Source organism: Hypanus sabinus, chromosome 8 (assembly GCF_030144855.1).
Source record: "Hypanus sabinus isolate sHypSab1 chromosome 8, sHypSab1.hap1, whole genome shotgun sequence".
Classification (NCBI taxonomy): domain Eukaryota; kingdom Metazoa; phylum Chordata; class Chondrichthyes; order Myliobatiformes; family Dasyatidae; genus Hypanus; species Hypanus sabinus.
The window spans coordinates 71123021-71139534 of NC_082713.1; the positions used below are offsets into that span (position 1 = coordinate 71123021).

General features: G+C 38.5%; 1 protein-coding gene across 4 annotated transcripts in view; it reads right to left on the reverse strand.

Moving 5' to 3' along the window:
• elf1 (E74-like ETS transcription factor 1) overlaps nt 1–16514 on the reverse strand; it is a 293475-nt gene that overhangs the window by 41351 nt on the left and 235610 nt on the right. The window lies entirely within an intron of this gene.

Sequence of the window (16514 nt, forward strand, 5' to 3'; positions counted from 1 at the left end):
TGTTACATCCTAGTTGTCAGTTATACTGATGAGGGGAGACTACAATGGAGAATAAGATACTTTTCATTCAACACTTCCTCTTAGTCTAAAGTGTATTCAACTTAGATAATCTTAACTTTAAAAAAAGTCCCCTTCAGAAGAAAAATAGGTGAAAATAGGAGAAAAATAGTTCACAGAAATGGAGGGAGTTTGGATGGAAAAACGATAAGATATTTTATTATACCCTCTCAGAAATCCCATGATGATAGTAACCTCCCTGTTTGCTGGAGAAATTGTGGAAATCAAAATGCAAATCATTATCATATTGTTTGGGACTGCCCTGTTATCAAAAACTATCGGAGGGGGATACACAATGCCCTACAAGACATCTTTAAATGTGACATACCCTTAGAGAGTAAGACCATATATTTTGGATATATACCTCAAGAATGGTTGACAAGAGATAAATATTTAATGAATACACTTGGTGGCTGGTAAAAAGACTCTTACTAGGAAATGGTTATCACAGGAGAGCCCAACTTTAAATATATGGATGGAAATTACAATGGACATTTACAAAATGGAGAAGATAACAGCATCTGTTAATCATAAGCTGGAACAATTTTATTCATACTGGGAAAAATGGTTTAACTACATAATGCCTCATAGGCTTGATTTTATTCTCACAAATCAATGAATACGTTGAAAAAAGATCACTCCCTCCTTGTACATAGTTCTTTCCTTTTGCTTGTTTTTTCTTTCCACTCTTTTCTATAAGTGGATACCTCAGATAAATACTTTGTGGAGATTTGTGATATATATGATTATATGATATATATGTACAATGTCTGAAATACATCTTATGGAAATGTTTGTTTGATGATAAACTTCAATAAAAAAATAATTAAAAAAACACCTGCCTGACTTACTTTCCAACATACACAACCTGCACAAATTTAAAATGTCCCAAGTAGGTAAATGAGGTGCATTTTAGAAGCAATCTACTGTCTGTCAACAAGCTTTGACTTACATATATTTAAAACATGCACTTCAGATCTCAAGATCTGCGCTATCATTTATCACCCTCCTAAATCCAATCCCTGCTTTCTCTTGGAATATTTGGAATTCTTATCCTCTATATTATTAAACTACAACAAGTTTGCCATTGCTGGTGATTTAAATATTCATATTAATGATCTCTCAAATTTGAGCTCTGTGGCCGCTGAATTCATAAGCTTACTAAACCGCTTCAATCTTACCCAGCATGTTACTGAGCCCACCCATCGACTTGGAAATCCACTTGACTTGGTAATGACAAAAGGGTTAAATATTATTAATCTCTTTCTGTTTGATATCACTGTCTCTGATCATTTTTGAGTACTTTGTGATGCCCTCCTGCCTGTAACTAAGACCAAGAAAGACATTATGGTAAAAAAAATGGTTTCTAATGCTGCAAGGTTAATTAAGTCCTCTGAGCTGGCTAGTTTAGCTGCCCTATGTGACCTAAACTGCTTAGTAAAGAAAATGGTTGATTCTTTCAGCAATAATTTGACAAATATATTAAACACAGTGTGTTAAACCCTTCCATCCATGAACTCAAGAGATCTTGCAGAGATATGCTCTGGTCAAGATGGCGTCAATGTACAATGCTCCCTTGATCGACATCTTCCAGATAGTCCACAAAACTGCTTATCTCACTTGTTTTTCACCTTAAGTGTGTTTCTCAAACTGTTGGAACCTGCGATTTACAGCTTGGAGATTGCTTGAATGATCAAGGTCTTTGCTGTCTCAGAGAGAATTCCAAGAAGTGAGCATGAGGTCGAACGCCTTCAAGGCGAAGAAACTTAGAGATGGGTGCGAGCCGGTGTTCAACTCCATTTTGCTGATTAAAGCATTGAGGTAGATTGAAACATTGAGGTGAATGGGGAAGGTGAGTGAGGGCTCAATACTGACTGCCTGCCTTTTGCTTGCTGATGGGATTCCTCTGTTGCCAAGGAAGGAGGTTGTGTGGTGGCCTATCGCTGTGCGGTGCTTGCTGTGCCCGGAGGAGAGGCATTCAAGTGCAGTCTTTCTCTTTTGATAATGTCAGAGGATGTTACTGAGGTTCTGTGTTTATGGATTGGTCTATTGTTTTATACACTGTGGACTTTTTCAGTCTTACAGATTTTATATTCTGTATTTTCGCCTGTTCCTTCTCATTGTATTTTTGTGTGTGGGGAGGTGAAATTGGAGCAGATATTCTTGTTGAGTGTTGTTAGTTTTTCTTGCGAAAAGGGAGGGGGGTTTGGGAGGGTGTGGATGTTTATGTTCAATTTTGTTAGATCTTTTGTGTGGGGAGGGGGTTTCTTGCTGTGCTTTGTGTGGAGGGAGGCAGTTTAGAGAATTGATAATTATGTTGCCATTCTCTTTTGTGTGGGCCAGTCAGTTTGAGCTTCTCTTTGAATGACTGCCATGTTTTATTCTTTGCTTCATGGCTATCTGGAGAAGACAAACCTCAGAGCTGTATACCGTGCACATACTTTGATAATAATTGAACCTTTTAGCTGGGAGAAAATGGAGAAAAACTGGGATAGAAGTCCACCATTCTATTTTCAAGGAAAAATTTGCCTCCTTTAGTGCTGATATATGTTCTGCAAGAAAAGCCCATTTTTCCAAGATTATTACAGAGAATAGTTGGTTTGGGAAAGGAGTACATCACAAAATCACTTTCATTTTAATATCCTGCTCAAGCTCTCAGGTTTATTCTGCCAGTTTCTTAAATTTAGACAATCTCCCTCAAAATATAATATGCAGGTCAGCTTTTTTGAACTACGCTCTTAAGCTGAGGAATTCAATACATAAAACTCAGATGTCACTTTTAAACACCAGTTCAAAACCTGTTTATTTACCCTTGCTTTTAACTAACATCTATTTGTATTTTCTATTCATGTTTATTTTGATATTTATTTGTTATTTTATTTTCATGTTTGCACTTTACCCAATTGCAAAGCGCTTTGAAATACATCGTCTGTATGAAATATGCTCCATAAAGAAGCTATTAATATTATTATTTATACAGGAGCTTTGTGAACTCAGAATGTCACAAATATATGAAGTGAAGTATTCCTGAAGTGCAGTTATTCTTGTGAGGTGTGGAAGCTCAGCATAAAGTTTGTGCACCGTAAGTATCCACAATTAATAATATGTTACTCAATCATTTATGTCAACGGGGCTGACAGAAGGGTGATTATTAAACTTCATAGAAGGTTACTGATCACCCTTTGGTCCTTGTTTTCTTGGAACACTGTAATGGGATATTTTACATTCACCTTAGAGATATATACATTATTAATTTATTAAGTTATGTATAAGGCAACATGTCTGATTATGGAAGCCTTCCTTTATCATCACCATCATGATCATGTGCCGTGCTGTACAACGTGGATGATCATGGTCTCTGACCATGATTCTTCTTGGCAAATTTTTCTACAGAAGTGGTTTGCTAGTGTCTTCATCTGAGCAGTGTCAATACAAGATGGGAGACCCCAGCATTTATCAATGCTCTTCAGAGATTCTCAGCCTGGTGTCAGTGGTCACATAACTAGGTCTTGCGATATGCACCAGCTGCTCATACAGCCATCCACCACCTGTTCCTATGGCTTCACATGACCCTGATTGGGGGGCCTGAGCAGGTGTTACACCTTGCTGAAGGGTGCCCTGCAGAATAGCAGAGGGAACTAGCACCTTACACCTCCTTTGGTAAGACATATCTCCACCCCACTACCTAACACTTCCTTACTAACCCATGTTACAGACCTATGACCTGCTTAAATTCAGTTAATTCTGCATTGGTAGGAGGTCAAGTCTAGACACTTGCAAAGTGTCAAATTCTGCTGTAGACTACACTTAAGTAACCTTATTTTTGCTTTCTCTTTAGTTATGGAAGCCTTTGTTGATGGAGAGACTGAGAGGATTAACCAGATTGATATTTCTCTGTAATTTCTGAAAATATCTTTCTTTACATAAACTCTGCTTTCTGAGGCAAAGAAAGTTTGCTAGTGTCTCATGAAACGATAACAATGGGAGAGAAAAGTGCAAGGTGTGGATGGGAAGAAAGGAAGTTACACAGTCAGCAAAGCTGCTTTTTATTGTCAATAATTCCAGCATTTATACAAAAAACTGAATATAATAAGCTTGTTAGTATTAACATTTCACAATTATTCTTCACTGATTCTTGAAACTATGGATTCTCTCAATAAATTATTGCATTTTGTTTTCTTCAATCTGTACAGTCTGGTGTGGCAAAACAACAGCAGCCAAAATATTTGTCCTGATTGATTATATGACAGAATACTAAAGCTGATCTTTGTATGATCTGAACCAACATGGAATTGAAAGTATTACACAGAGCACCATAATTTTGTTGCTTTGTTCAGCTTGAGTTTCAACTAGCCCACCAATCACACATACAGACACACACAGAAATATCTTTTCAAAAACAGTGTTAAGAGTTTACTATGCCTTCAGCATCAGAGGTCATGATGCAATCCCTCCAGTCTTTCTTTACTCCTGTGGAAAGCTCCACATCTCCAATCAGGTCCCACCTGAAGTCTAATCAAAGCCAAGAATTTGTTGAATAAGCAACCAAATTCAGGTCACAAAGTCCAGATTTATTTGTACTCTCTTTTTGGGATTATCAAGTACAGATGAGTAATGGGACCAGTTGCAGAGATAAAACTAGTGACCCAATCAATGCACAAAAATAAAATGATTTACTTTTATGACTAATTTTTCACAGGAGCAGCCTTGTGACAAGACTCTTTCAATTTTAAATCTGAGGTCTTGTTTTTATTTGCTGTACCTACTGACTGAATTCAGTGCAGCTCTCTGTAATTTTATTAATTGTGTGCTTTTAACAGCTTTGTGGGAGCATCTTGGCAGTAGGAACAGGAGAAGAATGAAGCTGCTGTGCAGTGCCACCTTTTCAAAAATAACAGAGGGGTTGGCGATGAATGCCTGCCTTTCCAGCAACACTTACATGAAAAAACAACTCAATTTTTATAATGCAGCTCCTCCTCACGTATCAATGGCTGGATATTTAATTTGATTATCAATACAGTAGAAAACGTGTTAGTTTCTGGTCACCCTATTGACAATGAAACTTTTAGAGCGCGCAGAGAAGATTTACCAGGATGCTACCTGGATGAGAGAGCATGCCTTATGAGGAAAGGGTGAGTCAGCTGGGGCTTTTCTCTGTGGAGAAAAGGATGAGAGTTGACTTGATAGGGGTGTATAAGATTATGATGGTAGAGACAGAAGAAACAGCCAGCACCTTTTTATTGCAGGGTGGCAAAGGCCAAAATAAGAGGACATCCATTTAAGGTGTGTGGAAGCAAATTTAGGGAGAAGTCTAGGCTTATCAGGGCTTTTTTTTTAAACACAGAGAGTGGTAGATGCCTGAAACACACTGCTGAAGGTAGTAGTGGAGGATGATACAACAGGGATATTTAAGTGACTCTTTAATAGGTGCATATGTGTAAGAAAAATGGAGTGTTACGGGTTGTATAGAAGGGAAGGATGACTGATTGTGGAGCAGGTCGAAACAACTTCATGGACCAAAGGATCTGTGATGTGTTGTACTGTTCTACAGTGTGTTTTATGTTCCAGTCACAATATAAATTCTAATTCCAAAAATTATGAACAATATTATAATCACAACATTATGTCAACATTCATTGCAGCACTGCACTTGCTAAACACACTACACAATTTCAAATCACATCACAGGTAGATAATACCTGGCAGCCCATCAAAAATATTCTCAAATTCACCAAATCTATTTGGTAAAGTGATTGACTTAATGTAGAATTTGTCACTCATGTAATTAGAATAAGAATCAGAATCAGATTTAATATTACTGGCATACAGTATGTCATGAAATTTACTATCTTTCCGACAGCAGTATAAAACAATGCACAATAGAGAAAAAACATGAACTACAGTAAATGTATATAATAGTTAAATTAAATAAATAGTACAAAAATATAAATTAAAAAAGTAGTGAGGTAGTGTTCATGAGTTCAATGTTCATTCAGAAATTGAATGGTAGAGGGGAAGAAGCTGTTCCTGAATCCTTCAGGCTCTGGTACCTCTTTCCTGATGGTAGCAATGAGAATAAGACATGACCTGGGTGATTGGGGTCCTTAATGATAAATGCTGCCTTTTGAGCAATCGCTCGTTGAAGATGTCCTGGATATTACAGAGGCTAGTGCCCATGATGGAGCTGACTAAGTTTACAACTCGCTGCAGCTTTTTTCGAACCTGTGCAGTAGACACCCCCCACCCCCCCCCCCCAATACCTCATGCTAAAAAGTTGCTGCATCAAGGATATTAAAGCAATTAGGAGAATAAAAGTAGGGTGGACAAATGAAGCATTGAACAAGAGCTGCACAATCCCAAGTAATTCTTTTAAATGGGTTTCTGCTGCTCAGATAGTTGTAAAAGGTCCAAGGAAAGAGCTCTCCCTTTGAAATCCTGGACCATTTTTATCACTCAGTTAATAGCACTAAAAAAATCAAGGTAGCTGGTTACTGACCTCAGTACTGCTTGCGGGGTATTGCTGTTTGAAAATAAACTGCTATGCTTCCTACATCAGAGCAAGAAATGCTTTAAGTGCTTCATCAACACAAAACCACTTTGAGATGCCCTGCATTTCTGAGAGATGCAACTTAAAGGAAGTACTTATTGTCCCCATCTTTAACAACCTGTCAAGTAACTCAGTTGACTTATTAAATGACCTGCAATTCTTTGCTCAGCACCATGATACAAGCCTCACGTCAGAAGAAGTTAATTCTTTAAACTCTCTTAGCAGTTCAAAAGGATTAATAGCAGCTTTCATGGAAACATAAAAACATTGTTTTCAGCAAGCAGGGAATTTACAAATCATTAAAGGAAGGTGTGCACTCTGAAGCCATGAGATTTGTTTATCTGGTGGAATCTGGGCTCTTTCTTTCCTCTCTCTTGGTAAAGCAATTTCATTTCTTTCCAAACACTTCATTTGATTTAACTTTTTTAAGGATATTGCATTCTACCCTCAGTTCAAAAAATATTGATACTTAACCTAATAAAATAAAAACAACTATTAGAACTTTAGTACACCTTAGCATCTCATCAGGAACCCAGCCCCTTCAGCTGGGGATGGCTCGCAAATACAAATTGAGGAGATTTTTTTGTGGTAATGTCCCTCTCTTTTCCAAAAGCCCACAATAGCAACTGATCCAGGAATCCAGAATTACTCCGATTTACACCGTGCTAATCTAATGCATAAAGGTTTTTTTGTTATTTTCAAACAGGAGACAAGGAAAAAAAATCTAATCTCTTAAGTAATACTTTGGATCGGATTTCTGATTAAATCACATCCAGTGTTGGATTCTTCCCTTCTAAGTGAATTTTTAACTTCACATACATGTATTTCTAATAAATTTGAAAGCAATAAGTTTCAGAACATTTATCCTGAAAATAGATGCACAGACTTCATTTCCTGTGTTAAATTCTCCTTTGAAATAGTGTGTAATGTCACTTTACACTGACACTTCTGCTTCAACATAAAATGGCAACTACTTAACTGCATAGTGAAATTGAAAAAAATAATGGATATCAACTCTCGTTCACCTGACATATGTGTGAGGCACAAGCCTCAAAGTACCTTCTCACAGGCAATGGAGAGGTCTCTTCAGTAGTAGTCCCATACAGTATGCCCAGTAGTTACTTAACAGCAAAACATAAACACAGATACGTCAGATATTTAGACATCTAGAACAGTACAACAATAGGAGATCTATGTTCAGTCTTCCCCTATTTTTTAAATTTTCTTCGATTGTCTTCACATACTATTAAGAGATTATGTTCCATATGAATCCTCAAAGATGGCATTTTAGCATTTTTACAATAAGGCTGAGAAACTGTATGACAAGAGAATGTAGAAACCAATAAGTGAGGTTTTTTTTGGTGCAGATGGTCTACCATCGTTGATTGGACGTACTGCAGGTCATAATAACCCACCAATGCCCCTATTTATCTGCTATTAATCACATACCTGTCACTTTCCCATCTAATCCAAACATGAACAGGCTCTTCATCACCAAAACAGTCATAGTCTTATATTTCTATTCAGCCCATCGTCAATGCTTGTTCTCAGAGCATTTCCATTAGTTTTATTCTCCCATTTAAAACACCTATGTCAGTGATTTTTTATATATTCAAACTAAAATATTTAATTTGTAATTTTAATTTTAATTTGATGTTTCCCCAGGGTAGACTGGAGCAGTTCCTGAAGTTAAACCTTCTTTTCTTGGAAAAAGGTTCCCAGCCATCCTGAATCAACAGCTATCCCAAATGAGAGGTAATTGGCTGAAAAGTGGCTTTGAAGTTTTATTAATCCTGCATAAAGCGCGAGCCCAGCCCCAGCTAATGTATTTTGTCCAACTCTAGGTGTCCCACTTTAGGAAAGATAGAAAAGGTTTGGAAAAAGCACAAGATGATTTACCAGAAAGTTTCCATCAAAAAGAAATTACAGAGGCTAGAATTATGCTCCTTATAGTAGATATAACTGAGAACAAATCTGTTATAAATGTTTGGAATCATGAAAGGATTAGGTTCAGTTAATAAAAAGAAGCTATTTCCAAGGGTTGACGACCAGAAGGCAGAGATCTTTGATTAGCAAAATAATGGCAAGAATATTTTTTTCATCTAAATGTAATGAACTGTTAAAATTTGGACGCACTGCCTACAGTAACAGGATATTGGATAACTAATTAAAGGAAGAAAACTTACAGAGACATGGAAAAAGATCTAGCAGAGATGTTCTGTCATTGTTCTATTCCAGATATCTAAATTTCCAAAGTAACATTTGATTTGTGGAATTAACTCAGAATGCTGTACAAGTGAGCTATTATATCACTAAGTTAGTGTTAAAGGCAATAAATTAGCGTTACGTCACAATCTACCATACTATGACTGATTGGTGGTCAGCATCCATCTAGAAAACCAACTTATTCTGTCCACTGCATCAGAAGAATGAACTGTGTATGTGATCATGAATGTTGGAGACGAGCATCTAATGACAGCAGTGCACCGGGTATACTCATAAACATTCAATTATTTTTTATGATTACTCATTGCATAACCAGCTTAGAATTAGTATCATGTGTTTAAAGTTATACTGGGAATTATTTAATTGGTTAGCCTGATGTTGTTATTGCATCCTAGGCCCAGCTTAGTGAATTAAAATTCTAACTGTATAGAGCATATAACAGCACAACATAGTACAGGTTCTTTGGTCCACCTGTCAACCTACTGCAAGATTAATGTAACCCTTCCATTCCACATAGTCCTTAATTTTTCTTTCATCTAAGAGTCTCTTAAATGTTCTAATGTATCCAACTCTGACACCACCATCCACAGTGCATTCATTATGTAAATAAACCTACCTCTGACATTCCCCCCCCCCCCCATTCTTACCTCTAATCACCTTAAAAACATGTTCTCTCAATTTAGCCATTGCCATCCTGGAGGAAAAACTGCTGGCTGCACACTTTATTTATTCCTGTTACCATCTTATAAACTTCCATCAAGTCTCCTCTCATTCTCCTTCATTGCAAAGAAAAAAACTCTTACTTGTGCAATCTTTCCTCATAAGACACATTCTCTAACCCAGGAAGCATCCTGGTAAATCTTCTCTGCACTCCCCATCCTTCGTATAATCAGGTAAGCAGCACTGAACACTGTACTATACTATACACACTATACTCCAAGTGTGGTCTAACAAGAGTTCTATAGAGCTAAAACATCACCTCATGGCTTTTGAACTCAATTACCCAACTAACAAAGGCCAACACACCATAAGCATTCTCAACCCTCCTATCAACTCACAAGGCAACTTTGAGGGGGGGTATCTATTGATGTGGAACAAGGTCCCTCAGTTCCTCCATACTGCTAAGAATCCTGCGGTTAACTTTGTACTCGGCCATTAAGTTCAACCTTCCAAAGTGCATCACTTCACTGGATTGAATGCCATCTGAAACGTCTCAGTCCAACTCTGCGTCCTGTTAATATCCTGTTGTAAGCTATGACAACTTTTTACACTATCCACAACACCATCAACCTTTGTGTCATCTGCAAACTTACTAACTCAGTCTTCCACTTTTCATCTAAATTATTTATAAAAGTCACAAAGAGCTGGGGTCCCAGACAGGGTACCACCGTACCATAGTGGTTATCGCAATACTATTACAATTTGGGACATCCTGGAGTTTGGAGTTCAATTCCAGCACTGTGCTGTAAGGAGTCTGCAGCATCCCCATGGAATGCATGGGTTCTCCCCAGGTGCTGTGGGTTCCTCTCACAGTCCAAATATGTACTGGGTTGATTAATCATTGGAAATTGTCCCATGATTAGGTTAGGGTTAACTAGATTTGTCATGGGTTGCTGGGGAGGCATGACTCAAAGGGCCAAAAAAGCCCACTCCACTCTGTATCACTAAATAAAATAAATGAACAGATCTCTGCAGAACATTACTAGTTACAAACATCCAGACAGAATACACACCATCTACTACTGTTCTCTACTGTGGGCAACACAATTCTGAATCCATGCAGTCAAGTTTCCCTGGATCCCATGCCACCTGATGTTCCTAATGAACCTTGTCAAACACCTCACTAAAAGCCATATAACCTCTGTCTTCCTTCATCAATTTGTTTTGTCACCTCCTCAAAAGAAACAATCAGGGTTGTGAGGCATGATCTGTCCCTCACAAAGCCATGCAGACTATACCTAATCAGATGATGCTTCTGCAAATGCTCATAAGTCCTGTCTCGAAGAATCCTCTCCAATAGGTTCCCCACCACTGATGAAAAACTCACTGATCTATAATTCTCAAGATTATCCCTATTCCCTTTCTTGAACAAAAGTATAACACCTGCAATCCTCCAATCTTTGGTACTATTCCTGAGCCCAGTGAGGACACAAAGATCATTGCCAACAGCACAGCAGTCTCTTCCCTTGCTTCCCACTGTAACCTGGGATATATCCCTCCAGCCCAGGGTCTTACCTACCTGAACTGTATTCATAAATTCTTAATGTCTCATTTTTAATGTCAATTTGTTCCAGCACAAGCCTGTTCTACACCGACCTCACATGCATCTAGGTCCCTCTCATTGAAAAACGGAAGCAAAGTATTCATTAAAGACCTCCCTTACCTTCTCAGACTACAGACTTGTTTCTCTTTTATCCCTGATCAGTCCTGGCCCACTCTAGTCATCCTCCTGTTCTTCATGTACGTTTCAAATGTCTTTGGGTTTTCCTTAAACATGCTCACCAAGGCATTTATCATAGCCCCTTCTAGCTCTCCTAAGTCCCTTCATAAGCTCCTTCATTGATACCTTATAATAATGATGCTATTAATCACAATCTGAATCAGGTTTATTATTACTGGCTTGTGTTGTGAAATTTGTTAACTTAATATTAGCAGTTCAATGCAATACAAAATATAGAAGATAGATAGATAAATAAATTAGACATGAACTTGGAAGCGTAAATTGGGAACAGGTTCTCAAGGAAGTGTACAAGGGAAATGCGGAGGTTGTTTAGAGAGCACTTACACGTGGTTTTGGCTAGGTTTGTCCCATTGAGATAGGTAATGGTAGAGTGAAGGAACTATAGTTGACAAGGAATGTGGAATATTTAATCAAGAATAAAAGGAAGTTATCTTAAAATTCAGAAGCATAGATTAGACAGGACTTTTGAGAGTTATAAAGTAGTCAAGAAGGGGTTTAAGAAGGGACTTGAGAGAGCTGAAGAGGACAAGAGAATGCTTTGGCAAGTAGGATTAAGGAAACACCAAGGAATTCCATACAATAATGAAGAATAGAAGGAGGATTAGAGTGAGAATAGGACTGATCAGGAAGAAAAGAAGAAACATGTGCCTGTAGTGGATTAGTTAATAGAGGTCCTTAATGAATACTTTACTTCAGTATTCACCAGTGAGAGGGACTTTGACAAAAGGGAGGTCAGCATAGGATAGGCTGTTGTGCTGGAACATGTCAAGGTTGAAAATGAGCTGTAGTGATCAAGGATACTGGATGTCACCCTGACTTACTGCATCATGCAAGAGTATAATGCCATTGCCCTCAGTTCCATTCTCACTGTTCTACCAGTAAATAATGAAGGAAGAAAGAGACATTTAACTTAGCCGCCACTTCTTCTAGCCGAAGCCTCTGCTTAAACCTAACTTCTCTTTATTAGCCCAAGGAGAAACTCACATGCAAGGAGATTTGCTCTTCAATTGCTCCCATCCTTATACAGATCTCGTTCTCAATCCTCCGAAGTGTAACCAAAGGTATCAAGGATTCAAGTCATATTATAACATATATTCGATTTTATTCTAGTTAAAATACTCATTCAGGATACAGGCCATGGATAGAAGAACTAGGCAAGATATAGTAGCTCAAGTGGGTTCTTTTGGCATCACCATTATGCACAGAAAATGTTGGAGGAACTCAGCAGGTCAGGCAGCATCTATGTAAATGAATAAACAGTTGACATTTCAGGGTGAAACTCTTCATCAGGACCAGAAAGGGAGGGGGAAGATGCCAGAATAAGAAGGTGAAGGGAGAAAAGGGGGACCAACAAAAAGGTGATAGGTGAAGCTTGGTGTTTGGGGGAGTGGGGATGAAGTAAAAAGCTGGGAGGTGATAGATAGAAAAGGTAAAGGGCTGGAGAAGGAGGACTCTGATAGAGGAGGAGAGTGGACCATGGGAGAAATAGAAGGAGGACGGGCATCAGGAAATGGCGATAGACAGGTGAGGAGAAGAAGTAAAAGGGCAGCGTGGGAAATTGGAGAAGAGAGGAGGAGGAGGGAAAAAATTATCATCTGTTGGAAATATCAATGCTCATGTCATCAGATTGGAAGCTACCTAGGCAAAATATGAAGTGTTGCTCCTCCAACCTGAAAGTGGCTTCATCATGTTCGAAGAGGAGACCATGGATAGACACATCAGAACGAAAATGGGGATTGGAATTAAAATGGTTGGCCATTGGGAAATCCCACTCTTTGCAGATGGAGCGGAGGTGCTCAACTAAGTTATATCCCAATCTACATCGGGTCTTACCAATGTAGATTGGGATGCATCGGGAGCACCGGATACAGTACATGACCCCAACAGATGAATTGTTGCCTCACTTGAAAGGGCTGTTTGAAGCCCTGAATGGAGGTGAGGAAGGAGGTGAATGGGCAGTTGTAGCACTTCTACCACTTGTAGGGTTAAGTGCAAGGGTGGAGGTTAGTGAGGAGAGACAAATGGACAAGGGAATCACCAGGGGAGCAATCCCTGTGGAAAGCAGAGAGTGTGGGTGAAGGTAAATATGTGATTGGTGTAGGGCCCCATTGAAGATAGCAGAAGCTGGGGAGAATGATGTGTTAGATGTGGAGCCTCATGGGGTGGTAGGTGAGGACAAGAGGAACTCTATCCTTGTTAAGTCAGGGTGAATGTGATTGTCCAGAAAACGGAGAAGATACAGGTAAGGGCAACATCAAAGGTGGAGGAAGGGATGTCCTGGAAGGAAAGCCTAATCCTGGAAACAGATGCAGCAGAGGAGAAAGAATTGAGAAAAGGGAAAGGCATTTTTACAGGCAACAGGTTGGAAAGAAATATAGTCAAGACAGTCATGGGAATCTGTAGGTTTATAAAAGATATTAGTAGACACATCTTATAAAAGACATTGCTATCTAGAGATGGAACAGAGAAATTGAGCAAGAGAGATGTTAATTTCTCCAACTTTTGGTAATTTCCTCCCCCCGTTACCTCTTCTTCAATTCCCCATGCTGACCCCTTACCTCTTCTCCTCCCCTGCCTATTACCTCCCCCTTGTAGCCATTCCTTCTTCATTTTCTCCCATGGTCCTCTCTCCTCTCCTATCAGAATCCTTCTTCTCCAGTATTCCACGTTTTCTACCTATCACCTCCCAGCTACTTGCTTCACAAACCCCCCACTCCAGCACCCACTTAGCTTCAACTATCACCTTTGAACTTATCCTCCTTTCCATCTTCCTATTTTGGCATCTTCCCCTTTCCTTTCCAGTCTTGATGTAGGATCTTGGCCTGAAGTGTTGAATGTTTATTCATTTCCATTGATGATGAGTTCCTCCAGCATTTTGTGTGTGTTGTTCTGGATTTCCAGCATCTGCACAACCTCTTGTGTTTATAATGCACAGAAGCTACATATCCCCCGACATTTGCCAATTAAGTAACTCCCAGAATAACGTCAACATGCACCACTAGCATTGAGCTGGTTATATGATATATAATCAGGAAAAAATAGTTGATTCTGATACAAGAATTAGTTAAAAAGAGTAACTTGTATGTTACACTGCTAGAAACAGGGTGTTTTTCATCACAATCACAAGTACAAAGAAAGTTCCATAAGATCATTCATTGAATAAAGCAATCACAACACATATCTGTCTTATATTGACCTAAATGCTTTTCCTACCCAATCTACAAATCCATTCCAAATGTTGGCAAGATCTATTCTTTCCCCTATACACCATCCTAAATCTTTCTTGAACCAGAAGTTGTGATTTTATTCCATGCATTATTAAATATTCATATTTATTATGAATGTTTAAATACAAAGTATGAGGCACCTCAAAACACTCACAGTGGGTGTGCTCATGTTAGGCAATGTTGAAATAGAGCACAGAAACAGTCATTAGGTCTTTCTGATGACCAACCATTCACTTACACATATCCTACTTTAATCTCATTTTGTTCATTCTCCCCACAATCCCATCAATTTCCTCCAGATTCTACCACTAAACCAAACACAAGGAGTAATTTACCACAGCCATATAACATACAGGTTTTTGGCTTGAGTGAGGAATGTGCAAACTCCACATCCAGTATATTGCCGGAGGCCCAGAATCGAACTGTCGTCTCTGGCACTATAAGGCAGCATCTTCACCAGATTTGCCAACTGTCAACTCTTGTCAGCAGACAAGTAGCAGAAAGCTAGAGGCAGATCCTTGATTATTTAATTACACCCAGTCTGTATTACAGACCTGTGCCTCCAAACTCTCTCCCGATTTGCAGACCATAAAAATTACTTGAGGAGAGCTGCAGATAGAGCCAACTATCAGAAAGTGACCTTCTAGAAAAGGAAACCACATTCTACCCAAAAGAGCCACCACATTTCATGTAACTTGTAATCAACTTCAAAGAGCAGTCAACATTATTTCAACCATATAGACAGCTACCGTGATAAGCACAACAATGCAAGGGTGATGGCTGTTCATCAAATCAATGACACTAGATGTCAGCCTAGACCTAGAGGTTCCTCTCCAAAAACTTGAATTGTTTCTCTCAAGTCAGGTGGACACATTTATGATGCAGTTTCAATTTCTTGGCGCATTCCAGTTGAGCAACCTCCTGTAGACTGAGGCATTGTATAATACTGCAGGAAGTAACTCAATCTAAAATTTAGTTACCCTGTTACACTGCAGCCCCTTGCAAGTTAGACTATGCAATTTTTCTCATGACCTAAACCTCTCTTGCAAATTAATCAAATAAAACATGGGTTAGCTTCAACATTAAAATGCTTTATGAATACTTTGTTAATAAAACTTGTATTGAAAGACTTCAATAGAGATCACAGTCAATGAACGATACAGTCTTGTCACCTGCATTTTAGAAAGTTGTGGAAATATCCTCCATGGATGGAGAAATTAGATTAAAATGGCACAACTTTCTGGCCTGGATGTGTGGGCAGCTTGATTTGCAGAAGACTTAGAATATTCAAGTATACAAGTGTGAGAATAATTCTTAAAATCAGTAAATGAAATGACAGACTGGAACTTTTTGAAAATGATGTAAAATCAGTTTGTGTTTGTTGAGAGTACTTACACTGTTCCTTATTTTTCCTTGGAAAAGACCTCAAGCTTTTATTGAAGTATAATAAGAAGAATGAGCCTCCTATTTTTAAACATCTTTTCATTCACATGCTGATGATTAATGAAGTACATTTGTGATGTAGTTACTGTTGCAATGTAGAAGATTTGCACAGAGCGAGGTCCCATATCAATGAGTAAATTACCAGTAATGTTAGCAATTCCAATAATCAATGGACCAGTAATGATGGATATCATCAAGATCACATGGAGGAACAGTCACAGTCATCGTCAAGTTAGAGCTGTGACATTCTCTGCATTACCTGAGAGATGATTAAATCTAAATTTAAATTCTGATCTAAGAGTTGGAATTAGTCCTGGTGCAGCCTTAGCAAATCCCAACACTGGAATCCCAATCTGAGCTCAGTGAAATTTGTATACTTGAAGCTGCAAGTCATTTATCTAAAGGTAAAATGCTATCACTGAGCTGGTTAACAGCTAACTAGCAGCTCAAAGTTAAGTTGTTCTTTCCATATCTAGATATGACTACAGTTGTATCTTCCAGATGCAACACTGTAACCTATATACAATTCAAGATGCCAAGTTGGGCTCAGTGT